The sequence below is a fragment of the Polyodon spathula genome, chromosome 6 (genome assembly GCF_017654505.1).
Source record: "Polyodon spathula isolate WHYD16114869_AA chromosome 6, ASM1765450v1, whole genome shotgun sequence".
Classification (NCBI taxonomy): Eukaryota; Metazoa; Chordata; class Actinopteri; order Acipenseriformes; family Polyodontidae; genus Polyodon; species Polyodon spathula.
In genome coordinates this window covers 43,382,479-43,409,894 of record NC_054539.1, presented here as the reverse complement: position 1 = coordinate 43,409,894, position 27,416 = coordinate 43,382,479, and the positions used below count along the sequence as shown (strand labels likewise).

Here is a 27,416-nt window from a genome sequence, read left to right as displayed (position 1 = left end):
ATCACCAAATTTAACTTTGTGCTTTTGTTATTTTCCCTATTAATTTAACAGATATGTCCTGACAGATTTATTTTTTTTAAGCATAAAAATGAATACCTAGTGAGGAGTCCTTCACCAAACATATCAAAGCATTTTGGGATATTAGAGGATACACAAATGTAGTTTGGTATTACAGCGTCCTCACATCTTAGAATGGCGCTCTAGAATCCAGTTCCCTTACAAGCAGAATGACAACCATTACTGAATGTGAAGAGCCCTCTCTGAACGTCAATCACTGAGCAAATATAAAAAAGCTGCCCTGTCAGGGCCCTGCTGTGAGGAGGAAGTCCCTCCCACCTCCTGTTGAAGAGCGTCGTCCTCACAGTAGCAAATCGCTATTTTCTCTCTCAGTAAACCGAGTCAGGTCATAGATTGCATCGTGCGTCTTTGTTCTGGAAATTGGCTGATTTGTTTGTTTCCTCAAGCCTACACATTTATTCACATGGTAAGTTACACTCTCGAGTGTTTTTTGAGATTGCTCTTGCCTTGCGTCAGTATTACTGATTAGAGCGTCAGTATTACTGATTAGAGCTGGTTTCAACCCCTTTTGAGATTGGCAAGTAGCCGTAACTCTCTTTTACTACCTTGTGTAGTTAAAATTACCGTTGTGTGAGCTACTGTGGTGCTGTAGGGTGACTCCGAGGACTTGCGGCGTCGTCCCCTATGCCGATTTACTCAGCCTCAGCTACTTTGCAATTCGGGCCTACATGCCCCTCCCAAGCCTCGGGCTTTCCTAGCACGGCTGCTCTTACCATCGACGCCGACGCCGATTGACTCGGCTACATCAGCATGGCAACGATCGCGGTCTCCCTCGGCACCGACCTCGGCACCGATTAACTTGGTTAATCGTTTTCTTGCCAACGCCAATACACTCGGCACAGATTAATAGCCCGGCCTCGTCCACGCTCTGTTCGGCACCGACACCGATCGGTGCACACAAGATGTCACCGACGCCGATAGGCTGCTCAGATGCTCACGCCATTTCAGTGCACTGCACAGGGTTCTCTGCTGGCTTTCACCAGTGTGACCAGTGTGCGGCAAAACTCCCCAGGCAGGACAAACATTTCTCCTGCACCAGGTGCCTAGGGCCTGATCACTCAACCAGGGCGCTGGCAGGTGAGTTGGACTGCTCTCCTTGCCATAAGTTCTCAAAGTGAAGTAAGCGCAGGAGGGCATCCCTCTCCAATTCCTTTTCCCGGTTCTGAAGCAGCCCACTTCGGCTGTCTCTGTGACACGTGGTGTCAGCAGTGGGATTTAACAGCGCCTCGTCTACACCAACAGGGGAAGAATGCCTGCTGGTGTTGCCTCCAGAGGGAGAGGAGCCATTGCTGCCGTCTCCAGCGCCAGAGGGAGAGGTCCCACCGCTGTCTCCGGAGCCGCACCAGTCCCCTGCAAGTGAGGGAGAGACGCACCAGTCCCCTGTAACAAGGGTAGACTACCCGCAACTCTCACCTCCGTCGCCAGGAGACTACACGCCACCTCCACCGCCAAGAGACTACATGCCTCCGCCACCTCCACCGGCAGGCGCAGAGCAGCAGGAGCTGCCTCTGCCTCCGCCACCTCCACTAGCAGGCGCAGAGCAGCAGGAGCTGCCTCTGCCTCCTCCACCAGCAGAGTGTGAATGCCTGCTGGGTCCCTGTCCACCAGTAGAGGGTGAGTGTCTGCTGGTATCACTTCCCCCACCAGCAGAGGGTGAATGCCTGCTGGTATCACTTCCCCCACCAGCAGAGGGTGAATGCCTGCTGGTAGCACTTCCCCCACCAACACGAGGAGAGGAGCTGGAGCTGCCTCTGCCTCCACCTCCATCAGGGTGAGAGGAGCAGGAGCTGCCTCTCCCTGCACCAGAAGGACCAGGACTAGATGCTGGCGGTCCTCAGCAGCCCTTGTATAGGCTGCTGAGGGAAGCACTGGGAAGAACCGCCCGGCCGCAGTGGCTGAGACGAGGGCCAACACCCACACCCCAGCTTGGCCTGACTCCCTGCCTCGGTTCACCCAAGGATGCCTGCCTCGCTTCGCCCAAGGATGCTTGCCTCGCTTCGCCCAAGGATGCCTGCCTCGCTTTGCCCAAGGATGCCTGCCTCGCTTTGCCCAAGGATGCCTGCCTCGCTTTGCCCAAGGATGCCTGCCACGCTTCGCCCAAGGATGCCTCCGCATTGCCTGGGGTTGCCAGTCGCTCCGCATCGACTGGCAAAAAAAAAAAAATTAAATTTTTTTATTACATTTAAAATGAGTACTGTAAATATGAATATATACAAATATTGTAATTTCTTGGAGAATTAATATTTTACATGAAATTTAAAAGGTTTCAGACTGGTCCAATTCTACTGTATTCCTAATCATTGGCTTACTTATGCAGATATGGTTACATAAACACAACTACCTCTCAATATGAATCATTTCCTACTGCTTACTAATTTTGTTCTCTAAATTTTTAATTATGTAAGAGAACATTGTTAGAACAAGCAACTTTGCAGCTATTTTTTGGAGTTTTTAAAAAAAAAAAAATTACCAGATTTCATGAGTATTAGTCCGCTTTTCTATAGTATTACCTGGACATCAGTTATATAAAGAATATTTTTTCAACATCTGTTTTGATGTACAAAAGAAATAAAAAAAAAAAAAAAAAAAAACAGAGAACAGTTTCATGAATATCAGATACTATTTTCAAAAAATATCAGGCCCCGAAAACATTTTAACACCTAAATTAAAAGCTTTGCAAATGAGGGCCCAAAATAACACAGCAACAGAAGGGATTTCAGACACAGATAACCCCTCAGTGTTGTCTAAATCTCCTAGTTAACACTGATTTACTATCAAATGCAGAGCCTTTTTGCCTGTTTAAAATATTTTTGTAATATTAGCCTTTCACAAAAGGAGGTTTCTAACCTTTTGGGTTCTTGAGTTTGGCTGAACGGGCAGCTGCCAGGTCAAAGTGCACCTTGTCTGCATTCTCACACAGCACAATGACGCGGCACAGACAGTCAGCCGCAAACACACGTGTCACCCAGCGAGGCGCAACAGAGAACATGGACTTGTCATCCTCTCCCAGTGCTGTAAACATGATGTCATCGTCCATTTCTTCCTTCTTCTCCAAGTCTTCCTCCTTCCCAACTTGAAGAGGAACCGCAGTACCGACCTCTAAAGGTAACAAAAGCGTTACATTTTTTTTTTGTATCAGTAGACTGTCAAGAATGGAATTTTTCTGACTGGATACTGAAAGTTTAATGAAATTCAGGCAAATTGTTTCCCCAGAGCATTGCCTTCATTTCACCAGAACTCATGCAACAGTAGGTCAGCATGACCTACATTTCAAAACCCCAGAGAACATAACAAGGATTAAATTATGCCATCTTTAAATCACACTTGGACAAGCAGTTCAAGAAATATAGTAAGTACCTTCTCACCTGTAGAGACAACTAAGACATCCTAGCATAGTTTTAGCCAGTGGGATAGTTTTTCAACAGCCAGGGAGGACAGCATGTGTCCCAAAGTGTCATGAATGTCAAAGCAGAGTTTCTTGTCCGTCTCCCGATCCAGCATCCCAAACAGGACTCCTTCAAGACCAGTCTCTGTGATATTCAAATCCTTAATTACAGGTGGGGTTTTAGGCAATACTTTTCTTCTGTCACATTTTGATTCACCATGTTCATTTCAGAAACTTGAGCTATGACTCTTAGAAAGATGTTTTTAAAGCACAGTTTTAGAAATTCCAGAATTTGGCTGTTAACATTTAAAATATGTCACACCTTTGGCCATCATAATTAAATTGACTGTACTAAAATATTTAATTAAACAGGTCAAGGGCTGGTCCTATGAAGGAACAACATGTTTTAAGGTTTTTGTTACAGTTACAGTTATACAAAATGTCTCTTATGCAAAAAGTCTCTTGTGACTATTAGTAGACTTGTGAATTTTACGGATATTAATTGCATGTTATGGATTGGGTGGGTTAGGGTTAGGGTTGGGTGTCTATATGAAAGCTTCTGTTTCATTACTGGTGAATGACTTGTAGGATTGATTTGAAAATGTTCATAATAAATTGTGAAACAAAACACAAACAATTACGAATTGTTATGAAAAAAGGAGTTCCCCCCCAAAACACTGAAAACACCTACTGGCTATTAATGGATCAATAAGCATAACTATTTGCAAGCACACAGTACATTGATTGTCAGGTTAGGCAAAGGCCTTCTAGTCCTAGAACTAATTTCTTTGTAATTATGCTATACATACTTTCAAATTCAGATTCAACCCAGTAAGGAAACATCACCCTGAAGCACAAACTCAAACATCAAGTAAAAATATGAAGCTGAAGAGGGCTAGATGGTGCAGTCCCTGCTTGAGAGATATCGTCAGGTTATTACCATAATCCTGGTTCCCTGAAAAGAGAATGACAACCATTACCGAACGGGAAGAGCCTCTCTGACTATCAATCTCTGAGCAAATATACAAAAGCGTCCCTATCAGTGGCCTGCTGTGAGGGGGGAAGTCCCTCCCACCTCCTGTTGCACATCGCCATTTTCTTTCATCTGGGGACACGACCTCAAAAAGGGTAATGGTTGTCATTCCCTTTTTCAGGGAACCAGGGTTATGGTAATAACCTAACATTCCCTTTCAATTCGAATGACAACCATTACCGAATGGGAAAGCTGTACCAAAATGTAATGTAATGTCCCCCGGTAACAGGGAGTCCGTCTGTTCATACACCAAGCGTATCGCATCTGTCACCCAATGCGCTAGACGTTGCTTCGACAGGGCCTGACTTCTAGAGCGGAACCCGTAGCAGACAAACAGCTGGTTGGACTGTCTCCAGGACGCCGTTCTATCCAAATAACAACAGAGCCCGAACTGGTCATAGCGTATGTTGTCTGCGGTCCTCCTCTGACTCATACGAGGGAGGACTGAAAGTTTCCAAAACCACTGATTGGTTAATATGGAATACCACCTTTGGCAAAAAGGAGGGATTTGTTCTTAAAGTTACCCGCGAGTCACTTCTAGTGAAAGCCATACATGTGTCATCGATGGACAGCACATGAAGCTCACTTACTCGTCTGACAGATGTAATGGCTTTTACAAATGCCACTTTTAATGAAACAGAGCGCAGTTCTGCTGATGCCATGGGTTCAAATGGGGGACCCATAAGGGCCCGCAGTACCAGTTCTAGATCCCACTTGGGGACCATACTTTTCATGGGAGGACGAAGCCTCCGAGCCCCTTTAAGAAACTGCACTGCCAGGAAATGTGCCACAGGGGACATAGTGTCAATTTTGTCATGGCACACTGATATCGCTACCAGGTATACCTTCAAAGTGGACGCTGATTTTCCTGCATCAAACAGGTGTTGTAAAAAGGTTAAAATCGTCTCAATCGGGCAAGTCATTTATATGAATACTGGCTCTAGTGCTCGGCACCCTAGCAGACTGTAGTGTTTCTACTACTGCATCTGGCAGACCTCGTATGAATAGACGGCTCCATTCAACAGCCAGACCCAGAGTTGGAGCTGGGCTGGGTTCGGGTGCCATAATAGCCCCTGCGCTTGGTTCAGGAGGTCCTTGAGCAGTGGGAGCTGCCACGGATGATTCGACAACATGTCGGAGAGGACAGCAAACCAGGGGCGTCTCCGCAATCTGGTTGCAACCAGCAGAACCTGTGCTCTCTCCACCCTGATCCGCTCTAGTGTCAGGGGTATTAATGGTAACGGAGGGAACGCATACAAGAGCCCCTGTGGCCAGGGGTGAGCTAGCGAGTCTACTTCCAGGGGGCCCCCCGTCTCTCTCCATGGAGAACCACAGGGGGCAATGAGTAGACTCGGCTGTGGCAAAGAGGTCGCCTCGTTCAGGTCGAAACCTCTGCCAAATCTGTTTCACTACTTGAGGATGCAGCCTCCACACCGAGCTGTCTGGAGCTCCTCTGGACAGGAAGTCTGTTGTCCACACCAGGAAGGTGAACTGCCCTGATGGAACGCCCAGTGAACGCAGGCTGCCTTGGTGATTTATTTAGGCTACCACTGTGGTGCTGTCCGTCCAGACCAGAACATGTTTGTGTGCTAAATGCTGGCGAAAATGTGATAACGCCAGGCTCACTGCTTGCAGCTCTTGAGCATTTATGTGTGCTTGCTGCCAATGTCCCTTCCACTGACCCCTTCTTCCTCTCCCGTTCCAGACCACTCCCCAGCCTAGACTGTAGTGATCACTTCCCTTCTGTGAGGGGAGCCGAGGGGAGGTCCGAGGCGCAGATTGCCGGGACGGAGCCACCACTCCAGTGTCTTCCGGCATTGTCTGGACTCTTGCCGGTACCGATCTCGGACCTGGTGCACCTTGGTGCCGAGTGGACCTGTTCCAAGGTCGGTGCCAATGGTAGGCACTGTCGGGGCCGAGCTATAGGCGGCGCCAAAGATGTTTACATCGGTGCCGAGTCAATCGGGACCGGTAGGCACTGTTTCTATCAACCTCTGTTCGGCAGGAAAAAAAACGCGGTTGATGCCGGGGTGTGCAGCCGATTCAATCGGCGTGGTCGCCAAGGGCAAGCACAGCATTGCTAGCAAAGCCCGAGGATTGAAAGGGGACGATAGGCCCAAGCTGTTTTTTTTTTGGTTTGTTTTTTTGCTATTACCAATTAAACCAGTGTAGAGGACGACGGCGCGAGCCAGCGGGGTCTCCTTACAGCACCACGACAGCTCTCACACAGTGTATCAACTACACAAAGCCTCGTGTAGTGAGAGAGAGTAATGGCCATTCGCTAATCCCTGAAGAAGGGTCGAAACCAGCTCTAGCCAGAAACCTGGCACGAGAATTATAGTGAGAGCCAATTTACCAACGCTCGAGAGCATGATTATCGTGGATTCGATTAGGTACGTAAAAAGCGAAAGCTATGTACGCTCTGTCTCAGAAAGATGAGAGAGAGTTATGATGGTAGGCTCTCAAGGTACCTAACCAGTGTCCCTCACCTTTGATGAGCACTAAAGCTAATGTGAGGAGAGGCGGCAGGGTCATTTTTCTGATTTAGTTAAGCATTGGCAGAACATTCATAATGTTCTCAGAATAAAGACCCCTTATTGCTTTTGCAGTACTTAAAGGCAAATCTGAAGGAATTTAAAATATCAACTTTCAAGCCACTTACTAATTCCAGTGCTGTCCTTGGGGTCGCCAGCTTTTTTCGCCAAGCTCATAGCCTACTCACAAACTTCTGCCGCCTCTCTCTGTGCCAGCTGTCGCAGGCATGCCACTGCAGCACGACGCAGCAGCAAGTGAGAGCTGCACAGGTGGACCTAAAAGGGAGATGCATTTGAAATACATAATTTAAACAAGCCAGACATTTTGAGTTCATATATCACTGAAAATATCCTGTGTTGCAGGAAAACAATTTACGACCAAACTTTTCTTATTGCTTATTGCTTTTAAATGATTCCATAGACAACATTATTCATGTCTATTCATACTCTCTCCTTTTTATTAAACCAAATAACAAATGGACTCATGCACAATGTTATTTTTTTAAAAGAGTAAACGATGGGGTTCTGAAAAATAGTGATATACGTCCCCACGTGTTGCTACAACTGTTTAAATAATGTAACTGTCAGTTTTCTTATCGTTGTTAACACCCTGACAAGTTTTTACACTTACACATTTAAACTCTCATTCAGACGTCTTTTCAAGACGTCTGTTTAATATCATACATTTGCTTCCTACCCTGAAGAGACATGCTCCAATGAAACTTGGTGTTATTTAAATGTATCTATCTGATACTATAATTCTAGTCTCGTCTTTGCAAGAAGGGATGAAAACTAAATAAACATGGTCAATGGATAGAAATACACAGTTTTATTTAATTATGTTTTTATATAGGTTTTACGTAATTACGATATCCAATACAGTACAGTACAGTACAAGGCAGTAGCCAGCTAAGAGGCATGGGCCCAGTTTAAGTAATAATTATTTATTTAGGCTCTCTTACATGTTGCTTTGCCACAAAAAAATATACATTTCATCCCTTGTTGTGTGCATACATTCATTCTCAAGTCCCGCTGACATCTACAGCCTGTGCTCTTCAAAAGTTTTACTGTCTATTTACTTAGGTCGAGTGATTTGTGTGTTGAGGAGGCTACTGTCTATTTCAATTTAAAATCAGTATTTAAAATATATCTAGTTTTTTTTTTTTTTTCCCTGACAAATATACTTGCCTTTAAATACATTTGCTGCCAATTCTATTTTTATTAAAAAGTGAAACGAGACAATTAACTAAGACTTATTTCTACTCCAGAGAATAATATGCAGAATGAAGATGGTGGAATAAAATGAATTGCTCTGCATTTTAAGTAGTGCTCTTATAATGCAAACACATAAGAAATCATTACAATCGTTATTCATTTTTATTATGGGTAAAGTCTTTGTTTTATGAAACAGATAGTGTTGTAGCTACAACCTCCAAGCAGCGAGGGTAAAGCGATTATCACTGTGGTATTAGGAATGTATAGGTAGAAAAACAGTTCAGCTTATTTTGTCATTATCATTTTTCCATGATTAACTTAAGAAACCGAGATTGTTTAAATGACACTGATTACAACATTACAAGGCAAGCAGAGTGCTCAGAAATAAAATCTGAAAACCAGAAACCCTAATTTACATTCTGTTGTACTTAGAAGCACTTGACTTTTACATTTGAAGTAAGTAGGATACTTCAAGGTTTATTTCAGACAGTGTGTGATTGACACTGGTAGTTGAGTTGATGGTTGTGTCGAGTTAATTGGGGTTCGGTTTCCAAGGAGCCTCGCAGCTGGCCAATCACATTTATAGAAGTAAAATGCACATTCATGAGTGTAAGTCAGAATAGCCATCTAATTGACTGGTCCAAAAAGCTCGAACTGCAAACCTCTGAACTACACATTGGTTATGATGTGCTGACAACTCACACAGCTAAACTCTCTCCATCTTGTCAACCCGCTTAAGTTCATTTTATTGCTGAATGTGATTTTACAATTCATATCAGACAAAACTTTATGTATGCAAGCACTCTTGTCTTTTCTGTATTTGGATAATAGATTAGGATTTAAAACTAAGTGTATTGTCTACAACAAACATTGTGGCATTGCTACATTTCTTATTTTCTTTTATATTGGATTTGAATGATGCAAAGAAAAAGCTACTTATTTACTGTACAAAATCACACAGGTCACACACTGTACAAAGCCACAAATGTAGAACCTTAGGTACTCCATTTTTTAATGGTATCTTATTCAGAAATTAACCTCTTAAATTAAATAAGTCACATATAATAATGTCCTTATATCTTTTTTTCTTCTGTTATAAAAATTTTAGTGTGGGGGGGGGCAGATTAGGGGGTGCATGGGCAAGTGCTTCGTGATTTTTCATGGCTGGCTACGGCCCTGCAGTACCCTTTCTAGCTTACTTCTCTTCATACAGGATCATCTTCAATTTCATACAATATTAATACATAAATAAAATAGATTCCTTTCAAAGTGAGACTACAAAGCAGATCCACATTTGTAGTGTGTAAAAACTTCAGGATGTTAACAAGGAAAAGAAAAACAACAAGTATTTTAGTTAAATAGTTTTAGCAACATGTAGGGGTGTATAACGCTAGATTGTTCAGAACCCTGCTACTTACTCTAATTTTTCTAAATGGGTCATCAGTTTCAAGCCTCTGGTGACTTATTACATAATCACGTCATTCCAGATTAAATATTGATCCCCATTCCACAAACAGGTTATACTGTAAATCACTGGACCAGACTGATTACTATGTATCTTTCCATCTCAATCCATAGAATATATTAAGACATATCTAAAATTCAGTCCATGGTAATGAAATATTGATCCCTACATAAATACAGGATATAAAAACAGCACATCAGAACAGATTTATATATTCTGAATATATAATTTCTCCATAAACAATCTTTCATTATAAATAGTAAATTTTAATACCAAACCTTTTTGCATGCAAAACAAACAATGTGAAGGGAGATAATTTTATAGAACACAACAGACACATGTGGTAAGCCTATTAAAAGCATCATACTTACACAGAGGCAAGGGACCAGGCTGGACAAGTTAACATGGTGTGGGGCAAACACGTGAAGCTGCTGCTGGCAGGAGACGGCAGCAGCCTGAACAAGGGAATCTGAATGGTCCTGCATGATGGTACAGCCTACCAGGCAGGAGAAGCGGATGGTAGAGATTGTGGCACTGTTTCCTGAAAATGAAAATAAGTTCTTTCAATGACTGTGTCAGGTACTTAGAGTGGGAATTCGAGATCTGATCTAGGTTTTAATATAAAAATAACCAGAGACAAAAGAACACTGGAGACCACTACTTATGCTGTGTTCACCTACCCACGGAGCTGACAATATTGTGATTCCAAGAAGTGCTGTTTTTTTATTTGAGCAGTTATCAAGAAGTCTTTACACAGCAAAACTCCAGAAAAGTACTTTTGGCTAATTCCATAAAGAATGGGGCCATTCATTTTTCAGGGTGTATTTATATATATATAAAAAAAAAAAAAAAAAAAAAAAAAAAAAAAAAATTAAAAAAAGACAAAAAATGAATCCCTAAAGGTGAGTTGAACAGGTCTTTTTGATAGGATGTACAATCTGGAAGTTTGGATACAAACCTCTCCTATTGAATTTAAAGTTATTGTTTATGCTGTTCATTACTTAAACCTGTGGGAAAAAATTATAGTTGTAATTGAATGTACTTTATAAAATGGCATTTCAAATCTTAAAGTGAGACTTGAGATGTTGTGATGTTAATTAAGTTTGTCTTCCCCCTTCGTTCCTCCATAACATTCTCTAGATCTACTTCAAACGGACTAGATATTAGTAACAGAGGGTCGTAAAGTTTAAATTGGGGAATAGTTGAGATTACCTGCTGTGCTGATCTTTACAGTTTGGTCTAAATAAACAAAGCTGATTCTTATCTACCAATTAAGAATGTCTGTCCTAAAGACCAATATACAATTTTCTTCCTATAAATCGTCAAGAAGTGTGACACCTGGTGGATACGAGGTGCCATTACTTTCCCCCATGAAAATGAATTGTTACCATGAAATATGGAACATTTCAGTAAATAGAAATTACTAAATTTCATTATTCTAAAAGTTAATTGAAAAACAAACCTTTACAAGGGTATAATATTAACTTGTTTAACAATCTCAGGGTTTTAGATTTACAGAAACTTGGAGTTGGAGACGTAACAAATAAAATAAAACTTAAGTAATAAATTGGTTTTAGAATCATTTTAATAACTAATCTTGCAGATAGAAGTTTAAGAGTTGTTTAAGTATATTTTCCCAATGAAATTCAAATGTTTACTGTGTTTTAATGAAGTTTAAGGTGAAAATGGTTCTTAAAATTAGTTTACTTTAATTATTTTGGAAAGGGTTTAACATGCTTGTAATGGTAATTTAGTAAGGAGATTGAAACAATCACATCCTTCTATGATCAATATAACTAAAGTTAGAAAAACATGAAGTTTTGTTCTATAAATGTTATTGTTTTTACTCTTATCTCTCCATGAAGGAGCCTGCAGGGCACTGTGCCACTGACATATACTAGATTGCGTGCGGGACAAAATAGGGACGACTGCAGCAATCAATAGTGATTTTTTAGTTCTGAAAATAATTGCTGAAAATAAGATCGAGTTTGCCTAAATAGGTCCTTGGATCCCCTAAATGTTGTAGCCATCACGAGCTGATCAGATCAAAGCACTATCCACAACATAATACACAGTCTTTAGTTTCCTGACTCGACTTCGTGGATTTCAGACTAAATAACACGGATAACTCCTATAGGCTAATTTCAATCATCCACTGTCATTGGGTGTCAGCTTCAAATACATTACTGGGGAGTTGATTCCAGACCCTCACAATTCTCTGTGTAAAAAAGTGCCTCCTATTTTCTGTTCTGAATGCCCCTTTGTCTAATCTCCATTTGTGAACCGTGGTCCTTGTTTCTTTTTTCAGGCTGAAAAAGTCCCTTCGTTCGACACTGTCAATACCTTTTAGAATTTTGAATGTTTGAATTAGGTCACCACGTAGTCTTCTTTGTTCAAGACTGAACAGATTCAATTCTTTTAGCCTGTCTGCATATGACATGCCTTTTAAGCCCGGAATAATTCTTGTCGCTCTTCTTTGCACTCTTTCTACAGCAGCAATATATTTTTTATAGCGAGGTGACCAGAACTGCACACAATATTCAAGATGAGGTCTTACTAGTGCATTGTACAGTTTTAACATCACTTCCCTTGATTTAAATTCAACACTTTTCACAATGTATCCGAGCATCTTGTTAGCCTTTTTTATAGCTTCCCCACATTGTCTAGATGAAGACATTTCTGAGTCAACAAAAACTTCTAGGTCTTTCATAGATTCCTTCTCCAATTTCAGTATCTCCCATATGATATTTATAATGTACATTTTTATTTCCTGCGTGCAGTACCTTACACTTTTCTCTATTAAATGTCATTTGTCATGTGTCTGCCCAGTTCTGAATCTTGTCTAGATCATTTTGAATGACCTTTGCTGCCGCAACAGTGTTTGCCACTCCTCCTAATTTTGTGTTGTCTGCAAATTTAACAAGTTTGCTTACTATACCAGAATCTAAATCATTAATGTAGATTAGGAATAGCAGAGGACCTAATACTGATCCCTGTGGTACACCACTGGTTACCACACTCCATTCTGAGGTTTCTCCTCTAATCAGTACTTTCTGTTTTCTACATGTTAACCACTCCATAATCCATGTACATGTGTTTCCTTGAATCCCAACTGCGTTCAGATTGAGAATTAATCTTTTGTGCAGGACTTTGTCAAAAGCTTTCTGGAAATCTAAATAAACCATGTCATATGCTTTGCAATTATCCATTATCGATGTTGCATCCTCAAAAAAATCAAGCAAGTTAGTTAGACATGATCTCCCTTTCCTAAAACCATGTTGACTGTCTCCCAGGACCCTGTTACCATATAGGTAATTTTCCATTTTGGATCATATTATAGTTTCCATAAGTTTGCATATAATAGAAGTCAGGCTTACTGGTCTATAGTTACCTGTTTCAGTTTTGTTTCCCTTTTTGTGGATCGACAGTGGACAGTGCGATATATGGGAGGACTTATGCTGTACGTCCCATAGCACTGAAGGGGTTAATGAAAATTGATTAGAGTTTGTACGAACGACAATGGACATTGACAAAATGTTTTTGGTTTCTTTTTAAAATCGCTTGATCATTCATACTTCACCATGACACACTTGAGTGACTATGACTGAAGCATATGCACTTAATCACCTAGTTAGTGAGACAGTTGATTGGACACTGGATATGGAATGATTTCAGCTGTTGAATTGCAAGCTTGAATAAAAGCAATAAAGAAAATCACAGAAAAAAAAAACCCAATATGCCATGCCTGTCAAGAGAGCAGCGCCTTTGTGCAATCAGCGTGTTGGAGGCTGGACTAGGGCAGCGTACAGTGGCTTGCCGTCTTGGGTGCTCACAGCCAGCAATTTCAAACTTGGCGAGAGGTATAACCAGACACACTCTGTCAATGACAGGCCACGAATTGGGAGACCAAGAGTCACAACACCTGCCCAAGATCGACCGATCATTTTGCAGCATCTTCGTGATGTCAATTGTAAATTCAGCACAATAAAAAGTCACTGCACCTGCTTTAAAAGAGTTAGTCATTTTTCAATCACATCTAGTGAATTTCATACAAATATAAGTGATAAGTTTCTTTTGATGCTCAAATATGAAAGTGATGCTTTGTTTTTTTTTAATACTAAAAACGAGAGGCTAAAACGTTAAATGACTATTAAGATTATTTTCGGGTATTATCGTTCAGTCAATTTTTGTCGTATTATTGTACTGTAAGGTGATATATAATACGTATAACAGCTATACATATGCACCAAAAAAAAAAGCAACGTATTCCTTTTGTTTTGATAGCGTAACAATATGTACCTAGGTACTTGTGAGAGATATTGGGGTTAATTGATAGAGGCTATATGCCTTTAAGAAGAAAGGCATGATTGGATATCAGCTGTTGTCAGCTGAAATACAAATGCTTAAGTGCAGAGGTGCTGGATTATTACACTACGGTTTCATGCAACAGTTATTATGGTGACCAAACGTGTGGGTACTGTTGTGTAAAAAAAATGGTTAAAATGAACAGTTGCATTAAAAAATGTAGAATAGCGAAAAACAAAAATAGAGGTGTATTTACAAAATACCCTGAAAACTTAACATAAAGAAAACAATTAAAATGAATCAATAACTCAATAATTAAGCTAAAAAGGAAGTGAAAAGGTTAACTTTTTTTATGATCTCCAATAAACCTATGTTATTTTTCCCCAGTCAAATCATAGAGTGCCTAAATAAGCACGGTAATTTACCATGATAAAAAACAGTCATGAGAAAGAAAATGTAGAACATAAAGAGCAATCAGATACAGTCAACGAAAGACAGCACATTATTTGAATTCTTTGTCGTATTATATATTTAAGACAAGGCAAGTTTATTTTTCAGTTAAAAGTGCTCCCAGCTATAATCTTCTGCATTGTAGTCAAAAGTTTGCATACCCTAATGAAAATTTATAATTTCTAGAATAATTATAGGAAAAATCTTTTGTAGCAGAAGTTTTGCTTTTGTGTGTGAGGGGAAAAAAAGTTACAATAAATAGATTATTTATTTCAGCAATATTTTTAGCAAAACTCAAAAAATGCTAATACAAAAGTATTTATACTCTGACAAGGAAAATGAAATTAATAGCTATTTGAGGCACATTTAGCAATAACGACGTCTTTTAAAAAATTAGTATATTTATCAATGAGCTTTTGAGATGATTCTTTTGTGATTTTTGACCATTCTTCAATGCAATATTGTTCCAGTTCATTCAAATTCCCAGGACTTCTCCTGTACACAGCCTTCAACTCATACCAAAGATACTCAAATCAGATTTAGATCGGGACTTTGACGAGAACATTCTAGAACCTTGATTTTATTCTTCTTTAACCATTTTGAAGTAGATTTTGATGTGTGCTTTGGATCGTTGTTGTGTTGGAACGTCCAGTTGTGCTTTAAACCAAGTTTTGTAACAATGGGTTTCAGATGATTGGCTAATAGCTTTTGGTATGCTATGGAATCCATTTTACCAGGTATTGGAACTAAATGTCCTGTGTCATTAAAAGAAAAACAGCCCCATAGAAGGATATTACCACCTCCAAGCTTGACAGTAGGTATGGTGTTCTTTTCTTTGTACGCCTTAGCTGACTATTAGCGTGACCAAATAGTTTGATTTTTGTTTCATCACTCCACAAAACCTTTTACCAGAACTCATATCCATCATTCCAATGCCATTTTGCCAACTTTAAGCGAGTGCCCTTGTGACATTTTCCGAAGAGTTGCTTTTTCCTTGGCCTGCTACCATTGAGACCTTCACCATGCAATACTCGACCTACAGTTGAAATAGAAACCCCAGTCCCACTTGCAGTCAATTCACTTTGAATATCTTTGGCAGTCAATCTCGGATTGTTATTAACCTTCCTCAAAATTCTTCGACTAGTTCTTGGTGAAAGAACATTCTGTCTTCCAGACTGAGGGAGCATTGTGACAATACCGTTGTTCTTGATAATAGAAACAATAGTTGAAATTGGGACACACAAATGCTTGGAACTCTTCTTGTATCCTTTATCTCCAGCTTTATGACAGTAAATAATTTTTCAGATAGCTCTTTACTTTTCCCCATATTGACTTATTGGTAATGACAGCAATCATCCTATGTCTAACCCTTTTATACTCTAAGAATGTTCACCTACAACCCAGCATTTTCGACAATTAGGTTAGGCCATTATCTAGCACCTTGATGACAATACTGTCATAGCAAATGGTATGAATACTTCTGAATTAGCATTTTTGTAAAACTTATGCTGCAAATGATTTTTCCTAAAATTCTTTGTTTTCGAAAAATTTCTAGAAATTATAATGTCCACTGGGGTATGCAAACTTTTGACTACAACTAGGATGTTATTTGCTCATTTAACGCATGAGCCATACCTGTGTGGAAGCCCTTGCTTTCAATATATAAGCAGAAAGTATACAGTACGGTACTGTAATCTGGTTATAGTCTTCAGCATATCCGGTCTTGGTCTCCACCTCAACAACTCTGGTCTTAGTCTCAACATATCCGGTCTCGGTCTCAAAACGTTGGTCTTGACAACATCACTGTTCCAGACGTTAAGATTCAAGTAAAATACTATGTTTGTCTAGGAAATATTTACATGCAAACCAGAAGTAAAAGCGTTTAATACAGCATAACACTTTGCGAAGATTAAAAATACAATTACACTTTGATGAACAACTGAAGCAAGATAAGACTTTAACTGAACATCTTATAACGTGTGCATTGGAAAACAACAACTACGAAGGTCAGAACCATTTAAACACTGATTGACTATAATCTACAAGCTTAAAGTAACTCTGAATTAAAACTTAGAACTAAATGCAATTGAAATTGCTTCTGAACTGTTGACACTGTTTAACACAGTCACTGTGCGTAATGTGCACAGATCCTGCGTGCACGTAACCATACTGAAGCCTGCTTGCTTACGAAAATATTTGTTTGAAAATGTTTTATTACTTCTTGTGTACAATTCTGGTACCTTTATTTCTAACTTCTATAGTCTTCTTACTTTTGTGAGCCTTAATAAACCTAATAATGTTGATGTGTTGACTTTCTTTTTTGCCTTTATGAGTACTAAAGTAAGCATTTATGACTGATTTGAGATCCTTAAAACACACACACACACATATATATGAACTTTTAATGTTAGTTTATTGACTGGTTAACCTCTCAATGTTGAAACGGGAAAGCATATTTTTATTACTTAGCCTCATATTTATTTTCTATTTTGTTTTGATATTTTATAAGAACTATGAAATTTGTTTAGGACTAAAACTCTAGTTTTATATTTTAATATTAATCACATAATGGAGGCGTAATCCTGTAAATTAAGAAATTAATATTAACCACTATATTTGTATACAAACAGGGTGGCCTTGGATATTGCGGCATTAATGTTGAATATTATATCTTCATAAATATGCACTACAAACCTTTACACTTAATTTGGCTTCACACTTGTCAATCAGCTACAATATGGTCGAAGGCATATGTATAAAAACTTATTTATCCCTTCTACAAAACTTGGAAAACACATATAGGAAAATACAAGCAGGTTTGTTTGTAGGCAGATAAGCTTTTTTTTTTTTCCTGGCACAAACCCAATGGTCAGGCCTTTCATAACTTTAATCACCTGTTGCCTTATCTTTCCATTTGCTTTCCATTATATTTATGCAGACCTTTCCATGCTTTTTAAACACCACTAGCCAGAACACTCATTGTACCACTGTTTGGTTTAATTTGTTTAGAATCACAAAACAAAATAGGACTGTAATCATGCACACACTTTTAATCCACTCTTAATAACATTTATAATTATGCTTTTTTATGTCATTTTGTAAAGTGTATGACAAACTAAAACATTCTGAAACAATGCATTTAACTAAAAATAAAAGATTGTTCCCTGTAATCATAAGAAGTCATTATTACCTCAGCTTAGAAGACCTGTATACTATTAATGCATTTTATTTCATTAGGTTACACTGTGCCATCAACTGGACACATAGTTAATAATTTAGATATCCTTCAACAGATAAATCAAACACCAGGTTAATTAATTACCTTGGAGCTCAGGCCCTACGGTTGTGATCAAAGCTCCCAGGCAGCGTCCGAGACACTGATGCACTTCTGTGTGCGATGAACTGTCAACAGGAGGGTCAACACTAGGGACAGGATGGGCTCCACATAGCCCCGGTCCATTGGCCCACTGGAGTCCACGATCAGGGCCAGGGAGTGAAGAACCCAAGTCTGAAAAATAGCAAAAAGACACACCAGCCTCAAATCTCTGGAGCCTCTCAAAGTTATCAAAGTACAATCACAACTCTACTGTTGCCAAGTATGTAAACGCTTAAACATATCTAAATTGACCTGAACCACGTGACCACAATAGACTAAAATAAAAAATAAAAAATGGGTGTTTTTTTAATAAACAAAGCATCCATAGGAACAAATGCCAGATGATCACCTGTAATAGCACTTTATTGTGAGACTCATCAAATACAGTTGAGTGTCACATATCAAGATATTAAAGCAAAATCATATTGTCGCTATATCCCAGAAACTTGACACAACAAATTATGTTGTTGCCAAAATCAAAATAAAAAAATACAAAAATGACCACTATATTCACTACATAATTGCAGACCTGAACCCCATTGAAAACCTCTGGAATGTGATCAAGAGGAAGATGGATGGTCACAAGCCATCAAACAAAGCTGCTGCTTGAATTTTTGTGCCAGGAGTGGCATAAAGTCAGACTAGTTTCTGCAAAAGTCTCTCAAAAAAAACAAAAGGAATGAAATGACAAATTAAAATGCAGGTGCTCACTGAGACATCATCGTCATTGCACACTCGATGGGTGTCATTAGTCTCCGGATGACATCTTCTGTAAGCAGCTCAGGGCAATGAGCAACAAAACTCCTCATTGCTGTTGACAGAATGGGCTACAGTGTCACCATCTTCTCTGCAATAAAATTTCTCTTTCTGAAGCAAAACTACACTTTCATTCTTTATTATCCTTATGGAAAGTTGTTCAGGGAACATAAACCTGTCACACCAATAATGGACTTTGATAGGAAATGAACACAGTCAAATTCTGAAATAGGCTATTTTCAAACACTTTGTTTCTGGTATATTACTTGTGTTTTCATTCATGTAATATATTTTTCATAAAATTTTCATTAAAGTCGTGGAAACTATTTATTATCTTAGGATAGTCTACTTACTGCTAAAACAGCTAATAGGCAAACTTGTGTTAGTAAAGTATATAATAGGTATATATACAAGTTTATTTATCAAGCTAAATAATTACCACAGAGTGCTCCAGCACGGCCTTCCAGAGTGACCTGCCAGGTGAAAGAATCTCCTCTTGCCTTCTCAGCCTCCAGCTCTTTCTGTGAGCAGGGAAACACATTTTGCCAGAGAAGCAACATCTTTGGAAGGTGGTAGCGAACAAGAGAAGGACCTAACACAGAAAAGTAGCAAGATTACTTACAAACCACCTAAACCAAAGACAATAGATCCCAATATATCATAATAAGTTAGGTATGAACTGCATATCGTACAAAAGCCAGTACATAGTTATATATATATATATAAAAAATGATGATGTTTGGCTCATGAAAAAAAAAAAAATGTATACAGAATTTATCTGTAGCAAGGTACTTTAAATTTGGCTGGGCAACCTGACTTAACATTGGCTGTATAGTAGAAATGAGTTAAGATTTAAACATGTCTTCCTTGAATAACATGTAATATTTGTTGTAAAATGTTATAACAGGGCAAGTTGATTACCATTTTGAACATTAATGCTAGAACATTTAACTGACAATAATTGAAAGAAATATGTTGCAAATTTGTTTCTATAAAAGTATGATTTTCCACTGAAAAATCAAAATGACACAACAAACACCTGCTGAAATGTACTGCATTATAATGGACACAAACAGATTAAGACAACATAAATGCCTTATAACGTACGCACCTAAAGTCATCAGTGCACAGACGGCTGTTCTGAGCAGCAGTACGGAGAAGATCTTATGCAATGCTGACCACCATCTAAGAAAAAAAAAAAGAAGAAATATATGGTAGCCTTTGGGCAAAAACAGACCTTGGTCTCTTAGATTTGCTATTTGACAACTGCTTTGAGATCTGATAGAAACTATACACCATGCAGATGCTAACTACTGGCTGTGTTTGCTTGCTTGCAATCTGTATTTGACTCACTGCCATGTCAAGAATATGAAGACTACCTCTAATATGGTTTCTTCGTATGATGAACTCCACACAAAGTGAACTCCGGGTCTCCATGTTGTTTGGGTCAGGAAAACAAATGGATTTCTTAACCAGAGATCATTGTGATATCATCCTTTATTTGGTGCCAAAGTCAACGTCCCTTCTCTATAAAACCACAAGTCATTTCCAGATCATAGTGTAAATTTCAAAAATATGACAGCATAGGAAAAAGGGGAGGTGGGTGGGATATAGGTGTGTGGTGTTCATCATCCTACGAAGAAACTACATTACAGGTCATCTTCATATTCTTACCTCATATGATTAATTCCACACACAAAGTGAACCATATGAAAGGATGTAGATGATGGTGGTAGGTTAGATGTTAGTAGAGGGAGCCACAGATAAAACAAAGTGAGCAAAATTAGACTAAGAGCAAGACACATCCAAGTTATAAATGGACCTAACAGAGTTGCAGGTCCTGTATTGGGAAAGTTTTGCCCATGTAGTATTGTCAGAATGATTCTTGGTGATAAATCTCCCTCCTGACCTGCGAGGGCACTGTGTAAAGAGTGCCCTGGACTAGAGGGCCAGATAATTAATTCCTAGGGTTAGGCTGAAGTCGACCATCTAGAAAGTGGGCGAAGCTACGGTACACTAAATCATGAACCCGGAAGGGAAACGATGTGGCAACCATGGATTGGAGGAGCGGTTGAAATCTTTAACCGGGGTTATGATTGACGGTATATAAGGGAGTGTAGCGAGGTGATCTGTTCCTTTGTTATGGTTAATGCTAACCTGGAAGGAGAACTGCATTGTGTATCGCGAGTGTTTTTGTTTGTTTTGTGTGTCTAATTAAACTGTTTGTTGTTATTAGACAGCTAACACAATCTGGAGCTGTTGCCACAGGTCAGCACAAAACCCGGACAACACTGCACTTTGTTTCACGATAAATTGTATTTGCACCACGAGCACTACAGCACTCTCTTTGAACTGGTGACTGTATTTGTATATTGTGGGTGTATTAAATTCTGTTTATTGTTTCTGTGCTGAACTCCTGGGTTAAACTGTGTAGTACACAGCCTTGTATACTACCATTAATTATTATTTACCGTTGTTAAGTGACTTTTGGATTATAAATAAAACATCATTGCACCTGGATTATCGATGTGTCTGTTATGATCACCGCATCACTCCTGCACCTGCACACTACAAACCACTTTGCCACAAGTATCCACTCCCCTTACCGAGTGGGGTTTGATAGATCCTGGAGGTGGTTTCTTTTCAAAGGCTGTAACAGAACTTGATGTAGGGTCAGGGTTGGGCAAAATACTCAGGAAATGTATTTTCAATACAAAATACAAAATACAAATTACTTTGGTATCACTGTATCTTCAAAACAAAATACAATTGTATTTGGAAAATACAATTTGAAATTACAAAATACATTTAATAAACAAAAAAGATATATAGTTCACCCCCCCCCCCCCCCCCCCCACATTTATATTTTAGATAATAATAAGGCTGTCAGGATGCAGTTTTAAAATAAATAACAATTTTCAACACCAGAAAGTTTTAGAACTTTTTTTTTTTTTGTTGGGGGGTAGGGGAGTAATTCTATAGCAAGCAAAAATCTTTGAATATTCAAACAGTTTTTATTTAATGTCTAACATTAGTATAGCTTTCAGTACACATTGATGTACTAGACTATGTGTGGCACTGTATATCAGTTCTCCTTCAGCAAAACAAGTTTCTGGAAGAGGTCATCTGACAGCTGGTTTCTTTGGGGACTGAAAATCAAGCCAACAAAAGAGAATAGATGCTCAACAGGAGCAGAGGAAGGAAGAATGGTATTAAAGCACATAAACAGCTTCTTTATGAAAGGGTATTTCTCTAAAGATGCCACTTCCTTCCTTGGGTCTTCAAAAAAATGAAGGATCTCCAGATCAGTTTTGTTGCTTGTTGTCGAGAGAGTACTTATCTGGGAAACATCTTTGCTATCCATAAAAACAAAGAAGTCATTTTCTTCCTCTTCAAGGGGTCTCCCACTAGAAAATTCTGATACAAGACCCAGCTCTTCAGCACCCTGAAGCATAAGTTCATGGAATCTTCTGGTGTCTCCAGAAAAACAGTGTGGCAGCCAGAGCATCATTGTTGATTTAAAGTTACTCCCAAGACAAACTGGAGTGTGCATTTTTTATTTTATTTTTTAATCGAATACAAGATCACTATAATTACATTTTACACAGCTGCAGTTTAATATTTAAAACTATTATGACAATGTATTCTGAAGTTACAAAATAATGTATGCATTATTTTTCAATGTATGCATTTGCATTCCAAATTACAAAATACAAATGTAATGAAAATATGTATTTAACCCAACTATGGGTGTGATCCAGTTTGAAATTGCCTGTCTGGAAACAGGTTTGCCCTAGGTTTGTAAGCTGAAAGAGTTGTCTGATCTAGTCTTATGTATGTAGAAATTCAGGACTCTGCAGACATCAATACGGTGTCTGGCCTCCTCCTCAAAATCATGAAGTTTTGGGAGGAAATTAAGAATACGTCATGACCTGATCCAAATGGAACTGTTACCACCTTTGGTAGGTTCTTGCCTACCGCTCCACTGGCCAACTGGTCATGCCTTCCCTCCACTCTCCAGTCTCTTGGGCCTGCTTCCTTTCTTCCCTAGACCCTTTGTGGTGGAACCAGCTACCGGAGAACTTCTCACTGCCTTCCACAGCCTCCTCAAGACCCACCTGTTTAGACTGCACATAGATCTCTTGATCTAACCCCCCTACTATGCACTGGACTTGCCTGACCTAAGAACTATTTTACTGGATGCTCCGCTGATGCACTATCCTTGCACTACTATTATGTCACCATAGACACACATTGTCTTAATCCTGAGTTGTTACTTCTTATCTCATTGTATTCTAGTAGTATTTGCACTTGCTATAAACTACACTGTATTTAAATATTGTTTTTGCAATGTAACCTTGTATTGCCCTGTAACACCTAGAAGTCATAGTCAACTGTGGCCACCCTCTCCTCCATGAGATACACTCTTGAGAGTGTATTGAGCTGGGCCCCCAGAAAGACTAGACTGTGCTAGGGAGAGAGATAACTTTTCTTTACTGACCAATAGGCCCAGATCCTGAAAAAAAAGTGAATAACCTTGTCCCTGTGTTCCAAGGCTTTTACCCTGGAGAGAGGTTGCAGTAACCACTCGTCTATATAGGGTTAGACATGTATGCCCCTGCTTCGGAGAGGCGCTGACACCTCTGCTATCACCTTAGTGAACACTCTGGGGGATGCAGAAACTATGAATGGAAGTATCTTGAACTGGTACCGACAGGCCCTGTTGGAGAAATGGTGGTATTTTCTGAAGTACTTGCGTATTGGCAGCTGAAAGTAGGCATCCTTCACATCTCTTGAAATCAGCCAGTCCTCTGGTTGGACTGCCTTGATGATTGTGGTGAGTGATACCATCTTGAATTTTTCACAAAAGGACTATAAAATGAGTCCGAACTTCCCGTTCTTTTTCTGAATTACAAAATATCTCGAGCACTGACCCTGTTTTTACAAAAGATTAAAAGGGACCCGTTCTATGGCATGGGAATGAAGTATCGATTTGATCTCCCTGTGGACGTGCCCAGTCAATCAGCATGCAGATTATGCCTGTTGCTGGTGGTTGAGACCGTAACGGTATCCTCTAGGCGTATTGTATGAGCCACAGGACCCAGGGATCTGATTCTGTCAGCTTGCCTGAAAATGAAAAACCCTGCGTTACTGGCAGAGGTGAGGGGGGTTGGAGGCATGGGCTTGTGGTAGCAATTGTCAGAAGGAGGTGGAGGGCCTCCCTACTTCCTTATTATAGCCAAAGGAGGATCTACATGGCCTGGATCCTTGACCACACTGAAAGCGGGGTTGCCTTCCAAAAGGCGATGAAATCAGCTAATGCCTGAAAGACGTCTGCTGTAAAACCCACTACTGGAGGATACACCTCTCCCAGATGCCAAGCAGTATCAGACATCTTGTCTCACCTCCTTCAGACCATTGCCAAAGAGGAGATCACCTTGTAAGTGTAACTCCACCAGCTTGGCTTGTGTCTGATGTGAGCATAGATGTAGGCACCTCTTTGCACCAACAACATTCACCACAGTCCTGCCGTTGATGTCAATGGTATCACATGCGGCTTGCAGCTGGAATTTAGCGACATTCTTTCCCCCCCTCTGCTAGCTGCACGTCCAGTTCTATATTCTCTGGGGTAGGTGTCTGCAGGGCGGCAGAAGACTGGGTTCACAGCTTGTGTTGATATTTAGCTGCGTACACTTGATAATTACTAAAGCTCATGCTGCAGGTGGAAGCAGTGTAGTCCTTCAGGAAGGTATCAATCCTCCTATCTACAAAATCTGGTGTGGAGGATCTGTAGGGTGCACCCGCACCTGGTGTAGCCAGGATGGTATCAAGCTTAGGCCTGTTGGCACCCTGTAGAATGTATCTAGAGAGACATAGTGCAGACTGGATCGTCATTGTCAGGGGTCGAGTCAATGATGTCATCATCCACCAGACGTCCTTGGCCACATCCGAGGAGTAGTACTGCTGATCGAGTGCAAATTGTTACCAATAAGCTTTTCTGAAAGATGGATACCACAACAACTGGACATTGCAGCCAAGAATGGAACTCTCGAAACAGAGAGGGCCCATCGATTGCTCGTCCCCAAACCTGGGGAGGACGGAAGACCACGACCCATCATACTGAGACTCCACAACTACAACTACAGGGATAGGCAATCTGTAGTTGAAGCTGCAAGGAAGAGGGATGGCCTGAAAGTCAATGGGAAGAAGATAATGTTCTTCCAGGATTTTACGAGATGACAACATACGATTTGCTGTGCTCTATCATGCAACACTGCAACCATGATCCTTCAAAACCCTGCAAGCAGCTCAAGCTCTCCTGGACGAGTTGCACGACTCTGGATCCAATGTGTCAAACTTTGAACCTTTGATTGAATTAATTAACTAGTACCAGTTAAACAAAAATACTGTATTGATTTATAATAACTAAATCTGTACATTTCCTTATTATTGATAAATAAAACTACCCTTGATATTTTGAATATATGCAGGCTAATTAAAGATTTAAGCAAATTACGCTTATGTTTTGAATTAAGTGGTGGGGCATTTGAGAGTGACAAAATTTAAATTTCCCAATATGCTTTGCTACATACTCTGGCTGAATACAGCCAAGGGGTTGTACCGTCTAATATTAGACTGGTGCGAAAGACCAATTCATTTTTAGATTGCTGGCTGCAACCCTTTTTTTTTTGTTTTACAGATGCTATCTTTGATACTTAAGCTACTAATGGTCTTGACAAGCAAGTTTTTAAATTACTCCTTTTGATAGTTAGTTCTCTATTGCTGTTTATATTTTCTAGATTGGCTTTAGTGTACTTTCTAAATACAGATATGCTGGATTGGTCTTCAAAGCAAGTGTGGTATTTACATCATATTCCTTCTTGACTGATAATGGCTGATAAAGCAGGGATTAAAATGTGCTGATGGAATTTGAAGGTTAGCCATTCCATTAAAGGAAAATAGACTATGTAGCTCTCGAGTGGTGTGTCCGGCGCAGGCGCTCAGCGTGGAGTGCAGGATGCGCCCTATAGCCTGGAGGTTGCCGCGTTGAGTTAAGGCTAGTCCACTGCAGACCGTGGACATGAGTTCCCAGAGGGGAGGCGCACAATTGGCCGAGCTTAGGTCGGCCAGAGTGTCCTCGGCTCACCGCGCACCAGTGACCCCTGTAAACTAGCTGGGCACCTGTGGGCCTGCCTGTAAGCTGCCCAGAGCTGTGTAGTCCTCCGACGCTGTAGCTCTGAAGTGGCTGCATGGCGTGCCTGCAGATTGAAAAAGAAGCGGGTGGCTGATGGCACATGTTTCCGAGGATGCACGTGTTCATCTTCATCTCCCGAGTCAGAGCGGGGGTGGCAGCAGTGAAAAAAAAAAGACCTTGCACGTTCGCATTGCTTTTCTACAGGAAAGTCACTCAGATAAACACTGAACATGACAAATTCAAAAGGGAAGGGATAGGGCAAGTGTATTATTATTCTTGTACATCTAGAAGTACAGGAATGGTTATTTTAAAGTTTTTAAAATGTTCTAGGCAATATACTATATAGCCGTCAAATAATTTTCAAGTTAGTATTTCACAGAAGTATTTGAGAATTGAGTGTGAGAGTTTTCCTGCATAAATATTATGCTTGGTGGAGATCTGTATCTGGTATGTCAAGAATGACAGATCCTCAGCCCTGCCTAATTGTAAAAGCCCTTCAATAAAGGAGAGCTGTATATAATTTGGTTTATTGGATGTATGGAGAATCCTTATCAAAGAGACAGAGGCTTTACATATTCCATCAGACTAACTCAGCAGAGAAGACTTCAGATTAAATTACTAGGGCATCTATAGAAACATAATAATATCAGATCATGCACCCATTTATATACTATACAACCCCTCTAATTATGAGTTACAAGTAATGTGTTCTCTGGCACTTTAAAGCTTATTTTAGTTAAGGACATATTGTTTGATTCGTATCTGGAAGACAATAATTATTTCTGGACATTAACGATGTGTCTGGTATATATCCCTCATAGCTATGCCAAGGGAATGAATGTCATATTATTCTGATAAGAAAAAACTACAGCAAGTACAACAGACAACTTTAGAAAAGATAAAAATGTTTTGTGTGTGGGGTGGGTAGTGGGGGGTAGTGGCAGGTGGGGTGGGTAGTGGGGTGATAGTGGGGGTTGGGGTGGGTAGTGGGGGGGCGGGGGGGGGGGTTTTTTTTGGACCGACATAATTTGAAAAATAATCTACGAACCAATGGTCTACATACAAATTAATCTGAACACCAAACAGTTACATGAGAGCCTTTTGAAACCTTGTGTACCTAAAATGTTTAATATGAAGACCCTCACTGATTTTTCCTTTCCTTTAGCATGAGGAACTCCCAGAGGTGTACCCCTCCCAGCAGTGCTGCCATAGCAAAGCTGTAACCACTGACAGCTTCAGGCGAGGTTTTCAGATTGTTTATGCGCTCAGCGCACCGGTCCAGTAAGGGTGTGAGCTGATAGCGCAGCGCTACCGTGATGCAGCGCAGACACCATGCAGCTGCCAGCTGTGCAGCCATGCTAGGGTGGAGCAGCACTGAGGTCACTGTCTCCAGGAGGCCTGCAAACATACCAAGAGGAACAGTGAGCAAATAGGGACAAACTTCAGTCGTTTACAATAAACTAAATTTATTCAACATTCCATTAATGTACTCAGTTTCATTCCCCAGTTGACCTAGCATGTGTGAACAAACATAATAACAGTCATTATGCTGAAATATTTAATCACTGCAACACAGGATACAGCAAAGGTAAAGTAATGCAGGTTGTTCTACAAACCGTAAAAA

General features: G+C 40.1%; 1 pseudogene; it reads right to left on the bottom strand.

Moving 5' to 3' along the window:
* Nucleotides 1-2,920: 2,920 nt before the first annotated feature.
* LOC121317679 overlaps nt 2,921-27,416 on the bottom strand; it is a 32,508-nt pseudogene continuing 8,012 nt past the window's right edge.